General features: G+C 41.6%; 2 non-coding genes across 2 annotated transcripts; both read right to left on the reverse strand.

The window, feature by feature from the left end:
• Nucleotides 1-194: 194 nt before the first annotated feature.
• On the reverse strand, nt 195-267 carry TRNAR-CCU (transfer RNA arginine (anticodon CCU)). Its single transcript has one exon. It is a non-coding gene; the product is annotated as a tRNA-Arg (tRNA).
• Nucleotides 268-9,515: 9,248 nt separating this feature from the next.
• Nucleotides 9,516-9,588, reverse strand: TRNAR-CCU (transfer RNA arginine (anticodon CCU)). Its single transcript has one exon. It is a non-coding gene; the product is annotated as a tRNA-Arg (tRNA).
• Between the last annotated feature and the right edge of the window lie 3,281 nt (nt 9,589-12,869).

A 12,869-nucleotide genomic window follows, 5' to 3' on the forward strand; every position in this document is an offset into this window, starting at 1 on the left:
AAGGTGGGTTGAAATCCCATTCTCCAGACAGGGCCCAAGAGAAGGATATGTAGGCAAATGTTTTTGAGCTCCAGCACTTGTGTTTTGAAGGTAGATTGATGTTCCATAGCTGCAAAGTCTATGTAAAGCAAGGGCTGAATTGTGTGGTTTGTGCTTTGAAAATGTAAATGTCGAGAGCTGAATGTACAGAGTTTCACCCCAGATGGGACTTGAACCCACAATCCCCAGCTTAGGAGGCCAGTGCCTTATCCATTAGGCCACTGGGGTCATGTTAACACTGCTCTCCCCTGTCCTCCAAATACAAGATCCACTCCCCATCATGTGGTCTCTACCGCAGTTTAAGTCTATGGAATCACTTATACAATACATTCACAACAAGCAATCCATGGATAACTCCCCTCTCTTTAAAGTCCTTACAACTATTCAAATATCTAATTTACCCTCACCTGGAACAACAACACAATGCGGACTCTAAACTCTCCTAACTTCACTTCACATGTCACAAAATGCCCACTGCTCGAGCCATCAGGAAACATCAAGGCAGCTCAAGAAATACACCTGCACTTGCAGTTACAACAACATCAACGAGAACTAGCATTTCCTTCTTCTGATATACATATTTATAGAGAGATTTTTAGTGATCGGTGCTTAGCTGAAAGGAGATACTTATGGCAAAAGGTTTACTCTTTGCACACTGTAGATCATTACTGGAAAGATAGACTCTATCTGCATATTTACACATCATTTTTAATATGACTCAGAAATGTCATGCCTTTTTTTGAACAAATTATTACATGGTTTGTGAGAACGTCTAATTCAGCACTACAGCTTCTGCTTTCATTCTCCATGCCTGAAAACATAACTTTCCATATGAAACAACAAAAGACTAGGATTTTTTTGTTTTTTTTGAGTGATGACATTGAAATGTGCAGTAAGAAATAAAGTACATTTGTCATACATAAAAAGAATAACGCAAGTCACCTCCGAGTTCATACACCCCACAGAGGAATTCTGTCTTCGCCCACTTTGCTCTATGTGATCACTAAGCTACTCCACAACTTGCAATACCTTTACAACATACGACAGGGTGTGTTTTATCCCACACATCCATTCAAACATATATCTTTTCTGCTCAGACATAAAACAAGCACATTTCTCCATTCCTATCCTAGCAGTGGAGAAAATACTCTGCTGTGGTACTTGAACAGGTGGCGGAGTAAAGTTTGTTGGAATTGGTTATTTTATCAGCATGCTTCAGTGCTAATGTTGTTAAGAAGGAAGACCCTTAGGAAACTAGATAAACATCTCCAAAATACATCTTCTTCCATCCCAGAAAGAACTCAAACCCACAATCCCTTTGTGAGTATTTGACTGCCTTACCCATTAGGCCAACGGGGTTGCACAGGAGTGCTGTTAACCAATAACTACAAACACTTTCTAAAAATACGACACATATTCTACATGTTTGTCGCTCCCACTCAGGTATAAAAGAAGTTCATATCACCTTTAAAGAGTCCCCAGCTGTGGTGATTAAAGTTTGAAATGGCTGCATTTAAGGGAACTAGTTAATCCATCATGCTTCAGTCCCACTGTTCTTACGAGTGAAGGACCTGGTGTGGCAGACTCCTACGATATAATTTGGCCATCTTGCTTGTTCACAATATATGCACTCTTAAGGGAACAACAGGTAGTACTAACAAAGTATTACAATCTGCACCAAATATATGCTCTAGGTTTGGAAAATTAGAGTTTGGCAAGGCTAAAACTAAACGTCTGCTTTGGCCCTTAGTTGGCATGGAAAATTTTCAAAATAGAGAGAGGACAAGCATCCCAGGCGGTGTCCCAATATCTCTCTAATGTCCTTGTTGAAACCAAAGGTTGTTAAACAGGACATACAATCTACATCAACTAAAAGCAGACAAGTAAAGCTGCCTTTCACAGGTGTCCCATCAACTTCTCAGTCCAACAACACCCCGGGTGTTTTGAAAAATCTATTTAACTGCCATCATTCAAACACCACCCTGCCCTCCCTAAACTCAGTTTGTTTTCTAAGACTAGGGGCCCAGCGACAGGAGCATAAAATAGGGTGCACTGTTGTTGGAAAATGGGTTATTGGCAAGGGCAGGTAGGTACCTACACCTAGCAACAAGCCACTAACCTCCACCTAGGTACAGTTAGGTCTCAGTAAATTAATCCCAGCTCTACCATTGGTAGCTTGGCAACGAGCGTCAAGGCTTAACTTAGGAGACAGTGTGTAAAGCATTCAAATATCACAAAACAGTAATTAAATAAAACACAGGAAACAGTTTAAAAATCCAAAACCAATTTATAAAAATAGTTTATATTTTTATCTTTAAAATGACACAAAAACGAATAAAATCGGATAAAGGGAACCGGAGATATGAATTTTTAAAGAATTATTATTTTTCTAGCGCTTAGAAACAAAAAGCGCCAATCGGGTCATCTGGTTGCACCTCGACCGGGGCAAAGTCAAAGTTTCAGGCCGACCGCGATGGAGCCCTGCTCGGCTACAAGTCGCGGGAGGCCTCGGTCAAAAAGTTACCTTCTGACTTAGTCTTTATTTTGAAGTTTTTCTTCACCGGGACGAACCTGCCAGTTGAATCCGACCTCCTTGAGCCCTTGTCCGGATACGCGATGTGGGTTTCCTCGGTGGAGACTTTTACCTTCGGACTTAGTCGTTTTTTCGAGATGAAAATCCTTCGACCGGGATAAACCTGGATCTTGATCCGACGTCCGTGGAGCCCTTCTCGGATACGATGGCTGGGAGGTCCCGGTCAACTTTTTACCTTCGGACTTAGTCTCTTTTTCGGAGGTTTTTCTTTACCAGGACAAACCACCAAGTCAGGCCGGGTCGCGGTTGAGGCAAGCCGGCTAGAATTTCCGCAGCGGGTCGGTCCCTCTCTGGAGCTTTTTTTCAAAAATTCTCAAATCTTTTCCAAACTTCTGGGGCTTCACCCAGATGTTCTTTTAAGGTTCTTTTGGGGTCCACAGCTCACCCCAAGGGTCCAGAAGTTCTGTGATGGTCCTTGGGGGGTGCGGACTTCAACTCCCAGAATGCACCTGACGCAAACTCCTTTTTGGCCACTGGACAGTGGTCAGCTGGTCACTTTTCAGGAGTTGGTGCAGGGGGACTCTGGATAGCAATTTTTCACCTGTAGCAAACAGGGAGTCCCTCCTTGAACCAGTTGAAGCCAGCCAAAGTCCTTCTTGTGGTGAAGCCCAAGTGTGCAGCTGGTGCAGTCCTTCTGAGTGAAGGTTCCAGGTGCAGGCCAGGGGTCCAGCAGGGCAGTCCTTCTTCTCCTTTAGTTCTTTTCTTCTTGAAATCTGGCAGGGATCTGAGGTGTGGGGGCAGGTCTGCCAGTTTTATCCTTGCTCCTGGGTGAAAAGCAGGGGGGTCCTGGTCCTCCAATCAGGTACAGGGTCGTCCCCCTGTGATGACCACTTCCTGGGAAGTGTGGCAAAAATACATCCCAAAAGGCAACAGTCTCTAAAAATCCAACATGGCTGAATCTGATTTTAGGAGGTTACATCTGGCTAAGCCCACCCACTGGTGTGGCTAAAAATCATAAACACACCCCTCTCCTGCCCTCTCCTAATCTAATCAAGGGGGCACCTAGTTGTCTGGGGTTGCAGGATGTGGGGGTGTTGCTGGGTGCTCCAGATGTCCTTCTCTGCCTTTGAAGACCAGTTTGGCAGCCCTCCCCCTTCCTGCCTCACCATCTGCTGAGGGGAGATTCTCTCCCCCAAGCACATTCCTTTGTGTGAAGCCAGGCCACTTCACACCTCATCAAGGCAGCTTGGCAAAAGCTGCTGCAGGCTGGCCAATCAGAGCACAGCAGCAAAAACAATGCAGAGCTGAAATTGGCAACTTTTTAGGTAAAGTCTAAACTTTTTACCTGAACAAGTTATATTAAATCCCACAACTGAAAGTTGTGGGATTTATTACAACAATTAATTTGATACCAAATTCTTGGTATGCAACATTTAAGGAGACTTTAAAATTTAAAATAAAGTCTCCCCATTCTAGCCTATGAAGGCCATTTACTTCCATGAGGGAAAAACGAATTTGGCTGTTTTTACCTCACCAGGGCTTATAAATCTATTTTTATAAAGTCCCTGCTTATAGTTACATGGCACCCAGCCCTAGGGGCACATAGGGCACACCTTAGGGGTGACTTATATGTAAAAATAAGGTAGTTTAAGACTTTGGAAGTACTTTTAATTCCAAAGTCGAATTTGCATATAACTTTAATTTAAAAGCAGCCAGCAAGGCAGGCTTGCTTTTAAAATGACACTGGGCACTTCAGCAGTGCACCTAGGTGTGCACCACCTATGCTGTGGTCCCTTAACCTACATGCCCTACCATATACTAGGGACTTATAGGTAGGTTAACTTAGCCAATTATATTTAGCCTAATTTGCATATCCATTTTACACAGAGCACTGGCCCTGGGACTGTTAAGCAGTACCCAGGGCACAGCCAAGAGTCAGTAACCACCAGTACCTATCCAAAAAGTGTGGGGGTGATCAGGCAAAAAAGGAGGACTTTCATACAACTGTCTTCCCATCTGCTGCACTTTTTTCGAGAAATACTTCTTTATCAACATAGCAGTTTCACATGGTATTTTTATTTATTCAACAGTTTATACATTCAAGAGGTGAAATAAGTACATGTTTTAATGCTAAATGGGAGACTGCCTGCGAGTGCTATCCAAAGGAGGACATAAAAAATGTATAGCCAGAAAGGTGGGTTGAAATCCCATTCTCCAGACTGGGCCCAAGAGAAGGATATGTAGGCAAATGTTTTTGAGTTCCAGCTCTTGTGTTTTGAAGGTAGATTGATGTTCCATAGCTGCAAAGTCTATGTAAAGCAAGGGCTGAATTGTGTGGTTTGTGCTTTGAAAATGTAAAAGCTGAGAGCTGAATGTACAGAGTTTCAACCCACATGGGACTTGAATCCACAATCCCTGGCTTAGGAGGCCAGTGCCTTATCCATTAGGCCACTGGGGCCATGTTGACACTGCTCTCCCCCGTCCTCCAAATACAAGATCCACTCCCCAACCTGTGGTCTCTACCGCAGTTTAAGTCTATGGAATCACTTATACAATACATTCACAACAAGCAATCCATGGATAACTCCCCTCTCTTTAAAGTCCTTACAACTATTCAAATATCTAATTTAACCTCACCTGGAAGAACAACACAATGCCGACGCTAAACTCTCCTAACTTCACTTCACATGTCACAACAAAATGCCCACTGCTCGAGCCATCAGGAAACATCAAGGCAGCTCAAGGAATACACCTGCACTTGCAGTTCCAACAACATCAACCAGGACTAGCATTTACTTCTTCTGATATACATATTTATAGAGAGATTTTTAATGATCGGTGCTTAGCTGAAAGGAGATACTTATGGCAAAAGGTTTACTTTTTGCACACTGTAGATCATTACTGGAAAGATAGACTCTATCTGCATATTTACACATCATTTTTAATATGACTCAGAAATGTCATGCCTTTTTTTGAACAAATTATTACATGGTTTGTGAGAACGTCTAATTCAGCACTACAGCGTCTGCTTACATTCTCCATGCCTGAAAACATAATCTTCCATATGACACAACAAAAGACTAGGAATTTTTTGTTTTTTTTGAGTGATGGCATTGAAATGTGCAGTAAGAAATAAAGTACCTTTGTCATACATAAAAAGAATAACGCAAGTCACCTCCGAGTTCATTCACCCCACAGATGAATTCTGTCTTCGCCCACTTTCCTCCATGTGATCACTAAGCTACTCCACAACTTGCAATACCTTTACAACATACGACAGGGTGTGTTTTATCCCACACATCCATTCAAACATATATCTTTTCTGCTGAGACATAAAACAAGCACATTTCTCCATTCCTATCCTAGCAGTGGAGAAAATACTCTGCTGTGGTACTTGAATAGGTGACGGAGTAAAGTTTGTTGGAATTGGTTATTTTATCAGCACGCTTCAGTGCTAATGTTGTTAACAAGGAAGACCCTTAGGAAACTACATAAACATCTCCAAAATACATTTTCTTCCACCCGAGAAAGAACTCAAACCCACAATCCCTTTGTGAGTATTTGACTGCCTTACCCATTAGGCCAACAGGGTTGCACAGGAGTGCTGTTAACCAATAGCTACAAACACTTTGTAAATATACGACACATATTCTACATGTTTGTCGCTCCCACTCAGGTATAAAAGAAGTTCATATCACCTTTAAAGAGTCCCCAGCTGTGGTGATTAAAGTTTGAAATGGCTGCATTTAAGGGAACTAGTTAATCCATCATGCTTCAATCCCACTGTTCTTACGAGTGAAGGACCTAGTGTGGCAGACTCCTACGATATAATTTGGCCATCTTGTTTGTTCACAATATATGCACTCTTAAGGGAACAACAGGTAGTACTAACAATGTATTACAATATGCACCAAATGTATGCTCTAGGTTTGGAAAATTAGAGTTGGGCAAGGCTAAAACTAAACGTCTGCCTTGGCCCTTAGTTGGCATGGCAAATTTTCAAAATAGAGAGAGGACAAGCATCCCAGGCAGTGTCCCAATAACTCTCTAATGTCCTTGTTGAAACCAAAGGTTGTTAAACACAACATACAATCTACATCAACTAAAAGCAGACAAGTAAAGCTGCCTTTCACAGGGGTCCCATCAACGTCTCAGTCTAACAACACCCCGGGTGTTTTGAAAAATCTATTTAACTGCCATCATTGAAACACCACCCTGCCCTCCCTAAACTCAGTTTGGTTTCTAAGACTAGGGGCCCAGCGATAGTAGCATAAAATAGGGTGCACTGTCTTCCCATCTGCTGCACTTGTTTCGAGAAATACTTCTTTATCAACATAGCAGTTTCACATGGTATTTTTATTTATTCAACAGTTTATACATTCAAGTGGTGAAATAAGTACATGTTTTAATGCTAAATGGGAGACTGCCTGTGAGTGCTATCCAAAGGAGGAGACAAAAAATGTATAGCCAGAAAGGTGGGTTGAAATCCCATTCTCCAGACTGGGCCCAAGAGTAGGATATGTAGGCAAATGTTTTTGAGTTCCAGCACTTGTGTTTTGAAGGTAGATTGATGTTCCATAGCTGCAAAGTCTATGTAAAGCAAGGGCTGAATTGTGTGGTTGGCGCATTGAAAATGTAAAAGTCAAGAGCTGAATGTACAGAGTTTCACCCCAGATGGGACTTGAACCCACAATCCCTGGCTTAGGAAGACAGTGCCTTATCCATTAGGCCACTGGGGCCATGTTGACACTGCTCTCCCCTGTCCTCCAAATACAAGATCCACTCCCCATCATGTGGTCTCTACCGCAGTTTAAGTCTATGGAATCACTTATACAATACATTCACAACAAGCAATCCATGGATAACTCCCCTCTCTTTAAAGTCCTTACAACTATTCAAATATCAAATTTACCCTCACCTGGAAGAACAACACAATGCGGACGCTAAACTCTCCTAACTTCACTTCACATGTCACAAAATGCCCACTGCTCAAGCCATCAGGAAACATCAAGGCAGCTCAAGGAATACACCTGCACTTGCAGTTCCAACAACATCAACCAGAACTAGCATTTCCTTCTTCTGATATACATATTTATAGAGAGATTTTTAGTGATCGGTGCTTAGCTGAAAGGAGATACTTATGGCAAAAGGTTTACTTTTTGCACACTGTAGATCATTACTGGAAAGATAGACTCTATCTGCATATTTACACATCATTTTTAATATGACTCAGAAATGTCATGCCTTTTTTTGAACAAATTATTACATGGTTTGTGAGAACGTCTAATTCAGCACTACAGCTTCTGCTTTCATTCTCCATGCCTGAAAACATAATCTTCCATATGAAACAACAAAAGACTAGGAATTTTTTGTTTTTTTTGAGTGATGGCATTGAAATGTGCAGTAAGAAATAAAGTACCTTTGTCATACATAAAAAGGATAACGCAAGTCACCTCCGAGTTCATTCACCCCACAGAGGAATTCTGTCTTCGCCCACTTTCCTCTATGTGATCACTAAGCTACTCCACAACTTGCAATACCTTTACAACATACGACAGGGTGTGTTTTATCCCACACATCCATTCAAACATATATCTTTTCTGCTCAGACATAAAACAAGCACATTTCTCCATTCCTATCCTAGCAGTGGAGAAAATACTCTGCTGTGGTACTTGAACAGGTGGCGGAGTAAAGTTTGTTGGAATTGGTTATTTTATCAGCATGCTTCAGTGCTAATGTTGTTAAGAAGGAAGACCCTTAGGAAACTAGATAAACATCTCCTAAATACATCTTCTTCCATCCCAGAAAGAACTCAAACCCACAATCCCTTTGTGAGTATTTGACTGCCTTACCCATTAGGCCAACGGGGTTGCACAGGAGTGCTGTTAACCAATAACTACAAACACTTTCTAAAAATACGACACATATTCTACATGTTTGTCGCTCCCACTCAGGTATAAAAGAAGTTCATATCACCTTTAAAGAGTCCCCAGCTGTGGTGATTAAAGTTTGAAATGGCTGCATTTAAGGGAACTAGTTAATCCATCATGCTTCAGTCCCACTGTTCTTACGAGTGAAGGACCTGGTGTGGCAGACTCCTACGATATAATTTGGCCATCTTGCTTGTTCACAATATATGCACTCTTAAGGGAACAACAGGTAGTACTAACAAAGTATTACAATCTGCACCAAATATATGCTCTAGGTTTGGAAAATTAGAGTTTGGCAAGGCTAAAACTAAACGTCTGCTTTGGCCCTTAGTTGGCATGGAAAATTTTCAAAATAGAGAGAGGACAAGCATCCCAGGCGGTGTCCCAATATCTCTCTAATATCCTTGTTGAAACCAAAGGTTGTTAAACAGGACATACAATCTACATCAACTAAAAGCAGACAAGTAAAGCTGCCTTTCACATGTGTCCCATCAACTTCTCAGTCCAACAACACCCCGGGTGTTTTGAAAAATCTATTTAACTGCCATCATTCAAACACCACCCTGCCCTCCCTAAACTCAGTTTGTTTTCTAAGACTAGGGGCCCAGCGACAGGAGCATAACATAGGGTGCACTGTCTTCCCATCTGCTGCACTTTTTTCGAGAAATACTTCTTTATCAACAGAGCAGTTTCACATGGTATTTTTATTTATTCAACAGTTTATACATTCAAGTGGTGAAATAAGTACATGTTTTAATGCTAAATGGGAGACTGCCTGCGAGTGCTATCCAAAGGAGGACATAAAAAATGTATAGCCAGAAAGGTGGGTTGAAATCCCATTCTCCAGACTGGGCCCAAGAGAAGGATATGAAGGCAAATGTTTTTGAGTTCCAGCACTTGTGTTTTGAAGGTAGATTGATGTTCCATAGCTGCAAAGTCTATGTAATGCAAGGGCTGAATTGTGTGGTTTTGCTTTGAAAATGTAAAAGTTGAGAACTGAATGTACAGAGTTTCACCCCAGATGGGACTTGAACCCACAATCCCTGGCTTAGGAGGCCAGTGCCTTATCCATTAGGCCACTGGGGCCATGTTGACACTGCTCTCCCCTGTCCTCCAAATACAAGATCCACTCCCCATCATGTGGTCTCTACCGCAGTTTAAGTCTATGGAATCACTTATACAATACATTCACAACAAGCAATCCATGGATAACTCCCCTCTCTTTAAAGTCCTTACAACTATTCAAATATCTAATTTACCCTCACCTGGAAGAACAACACAATGCGGACGCTAAACTCTCCTAACTTCACTTCACATGTCACAACAAAATGCCCACTGCTCGAGCCATCAGGAAACATCAAGGCAGCTCAAGGAATACACCTGCACTTGCAGTTCCAACAACATCAACCAAGACTAGCATTTACTTCTTCTGATATACATATTTATAGAGAGATTTTTAATGATCGGTGCTTAGCTGAAAGGAGATACTTATGGCAAAAGGTTTACTTTTTGCACACTGTAGATCATTACTGGAAAGATAGACTCTATCTGCATATTTACACATCATTTTTAATATGACTCAGAAATGTCATGCCTTTTTTTGAACAAATTTTTACATGGTTTGTGAGAACGTCTAATTCAGCACTACAGCGTCTGCTTACATTCTCCATGCCTGAAAACATAATCTTCCATATGAAACAACAAAAGACTAGGAATTTTTTGTTTTTTTTGAGTGATGGCATTCAAATGTGCAGTAAGAAATAAAGTACCTTTGTCATACATAAAAAGAATAACGCAAGTCACCTCCGAGTTCATTCACCCCACAGAGGAATTCTGTCTTCGCCCACTTTCCTCCATGTGATCACTAAGCTACTCCACAACTTGCAATACCTTTACAACATACGACAGGGTGTGTTTTATCCCACACATCCATTCCAACATATATCTTTTCTGCTCAGACATAAAACAAGCACATTTCTCCATTCCTATCCTAGCAGTGGAGAAAATACTCTGCTGTGGTACTTGAACAGGTGGCGGAGTAAAGTTTGTTGGAATTGGTTATTTTATCAGCACGCTTCAGTGCTAATGTTGTTAACAAGGAAGACCCTTAGGAAACTAGATAAACATCTCCAAAATACATCTTCTTCCACCCCAGAAAGAACTCAAACCCACAATCCCTTTGTGAGTATTTGACTGCCTTACCCATTAGGCCAACGGGGCTGCACAGGAGTGCTGTTAACCAATAGCTACAAACACTTTCTAAAAATACGACACATATTCTACATGTTTGTCGCTCCCACTCAGGTATAAAAGAAGTTTATATCACCTTTAAAGAGTCCCCAGCTGTGGTGATTAAAGTTTGAAATGGCTGCATTTAAGGGAACTAGTTAATCCATCATGCTTCAGTCCCACTGTTCTTACGAGTGAAGGACCTGGTGTGGCAGACTCCTACGATATAATTTGGCCATCTTGTTTGTTCACAATATATGCACTCTTAAGGGAACAACAGGTAGTACTAACAAAGTATTACAATCTGCACCAAATGTATGCTCTAGGTTTGGAAAATTAGAGTTGGGCAAGGCTAAAACTAAACGTCTGCCTTGGCCCTTAGTTGGCAAAGCAAATTTTCAAAATAGAGAGAGGACAAGCATCCCAGGCAGTGTCCCAATATCTCTCTAATGTCCTTGTTGAAACCAAAGGTTGTTAAACAGGACATACAATCTACATCAACTAAAAGCAGACAAGTAAAGCTGCCTTTCACAGGTGTCCCACCAACTTCTCAGTCTAACAACACCCCGGGTGTTTTTGAAAAATCTATTTAACTGCCATCATTCAAACACCACCCTGCCCTCCCTAAACTCAGTTTGGTTTCTAAGACTAGGGGCCCAGCGATAGTAGCATAAAATAGGGTGCACTGTCTTCCCATCTGCTGCACTTTTTTCGAGAAATACTTCTTTATCAACATAGCAGTTTCACATGGTATTTTTATTTATTCAACAGTTTATACATTCAAGCGGTGAAATAAGTACATGTTTTAATGCTAAATGGGAGACTGCCTGTGAGTGCTATCCAAAGGAGGACATAAAAAATGTATAGCCAGAAAGGTGGGTTGAAATCCCATTCTCCAGACTGGGCCCAAGAGAAGGATATGAAGGCAAATGTTTTTGAGTTCCAGCACTTGTGTTTTGAAGGTAGATTGATGTTCCATAGCTGCAAAGTCTATGTAATGCAAGGGCTGAATTGTGTGGTTTGTGCTTTGAAAATGTAAAAGTCGAGAGCTGAAAGTAGAGAGTTTCACCACAGATGGGACTTGAACCCACAATCCCTGGTTTAGGAGGCCAGTGCCTTATCCATTAGGCCACTGGGGCCATGTTGACAGTGCTCTCCCCTGTCCTCCAAATACAAGATCCACTCCCCATCATGTGGTCTCTACCGCAGTTTAAGTCTATGGAATCACTTATACAATACATTCACAACAAGCAATCCATGGATAACTCCCCTCTCTTTAAAGTCCTTACAACTATTCAAATATCTAATTTACCCTCACCTGGAAGAACAACACAATGCGGACGCTAAACTCTCCTAACTTCACTTCACATGTCACAACAAAATGCCCACTGCTCGAGCCATCAGGAAACATCAAGGCAGCTCAAGGAATACACCTGCACTTGCAGTTCCAACAACATCAACCAGGACTAGCATTTACTTCTTCTGATATACATATTTATAGAGAGATTTTTAATGATCGGTGCTTAGCTGAAAGGAGATACTTATGGCAAAAGGTTTACTTTTTGCACACTGTAGATCAGTGGTTCCCAATCTGTGCGCCGCGGCTCGCTGGTGCGCCATCAAAACTAGCAAGGGGCGCCGCACACAGTTTGGGAACCACTGAGCTATTTATAGCCCTTGGGCCAGTTCGTACAAAATAAAACTACTCAGTTGTAGCAGCTCTTTTTTAATTTTGTCCTTGAGCGCCCTCTGGTGGTTAAACACAAATAAAGGGATTCTACATTTCACAATATTTAAACAGTTATGTTATAACTACATAAAAATGAGACCTGCCCATTTTACTAGGGTTACCGTCAACCAATATTTTCCCCTTACTAAAAAACCCTATGCATGCTGTAATTAAACAACTGTTACATTTTTATTTTTTACAGTTATATATAGAATTACAATACCTTCATTGGCGTCATCCCAATTCTTTTCAGGGAGAAAAATGGATGTACTCCCTAGGCCAGGCTTACATCCCCCACCCGCCAACAAAAAGTAACATAATGGGGAGCCGCAGCCAGTGGCCAATAGATCAAGGGAGCCGTGGGTCGAAAATGTTTGGGAACCACTGCTGTAGATCATTACTGGAAAGA

This window comes from Pleurodeles waltl, chromosome 7 (assembly GCF_031143425.1).
Source record: "Pleurodeles waltl isolate 20211129_DDA chromosome 7, aPleWal1.hap1.20221129, whole genome shotgun sequence".
Classification (NCBI taxonomy): domain Eukaryota; kingdom Metazoa; phylum Chordata; class Amphibia; order Caudata; family Salamandridae; genus Pleurodeles; species Pleurodeles waltl.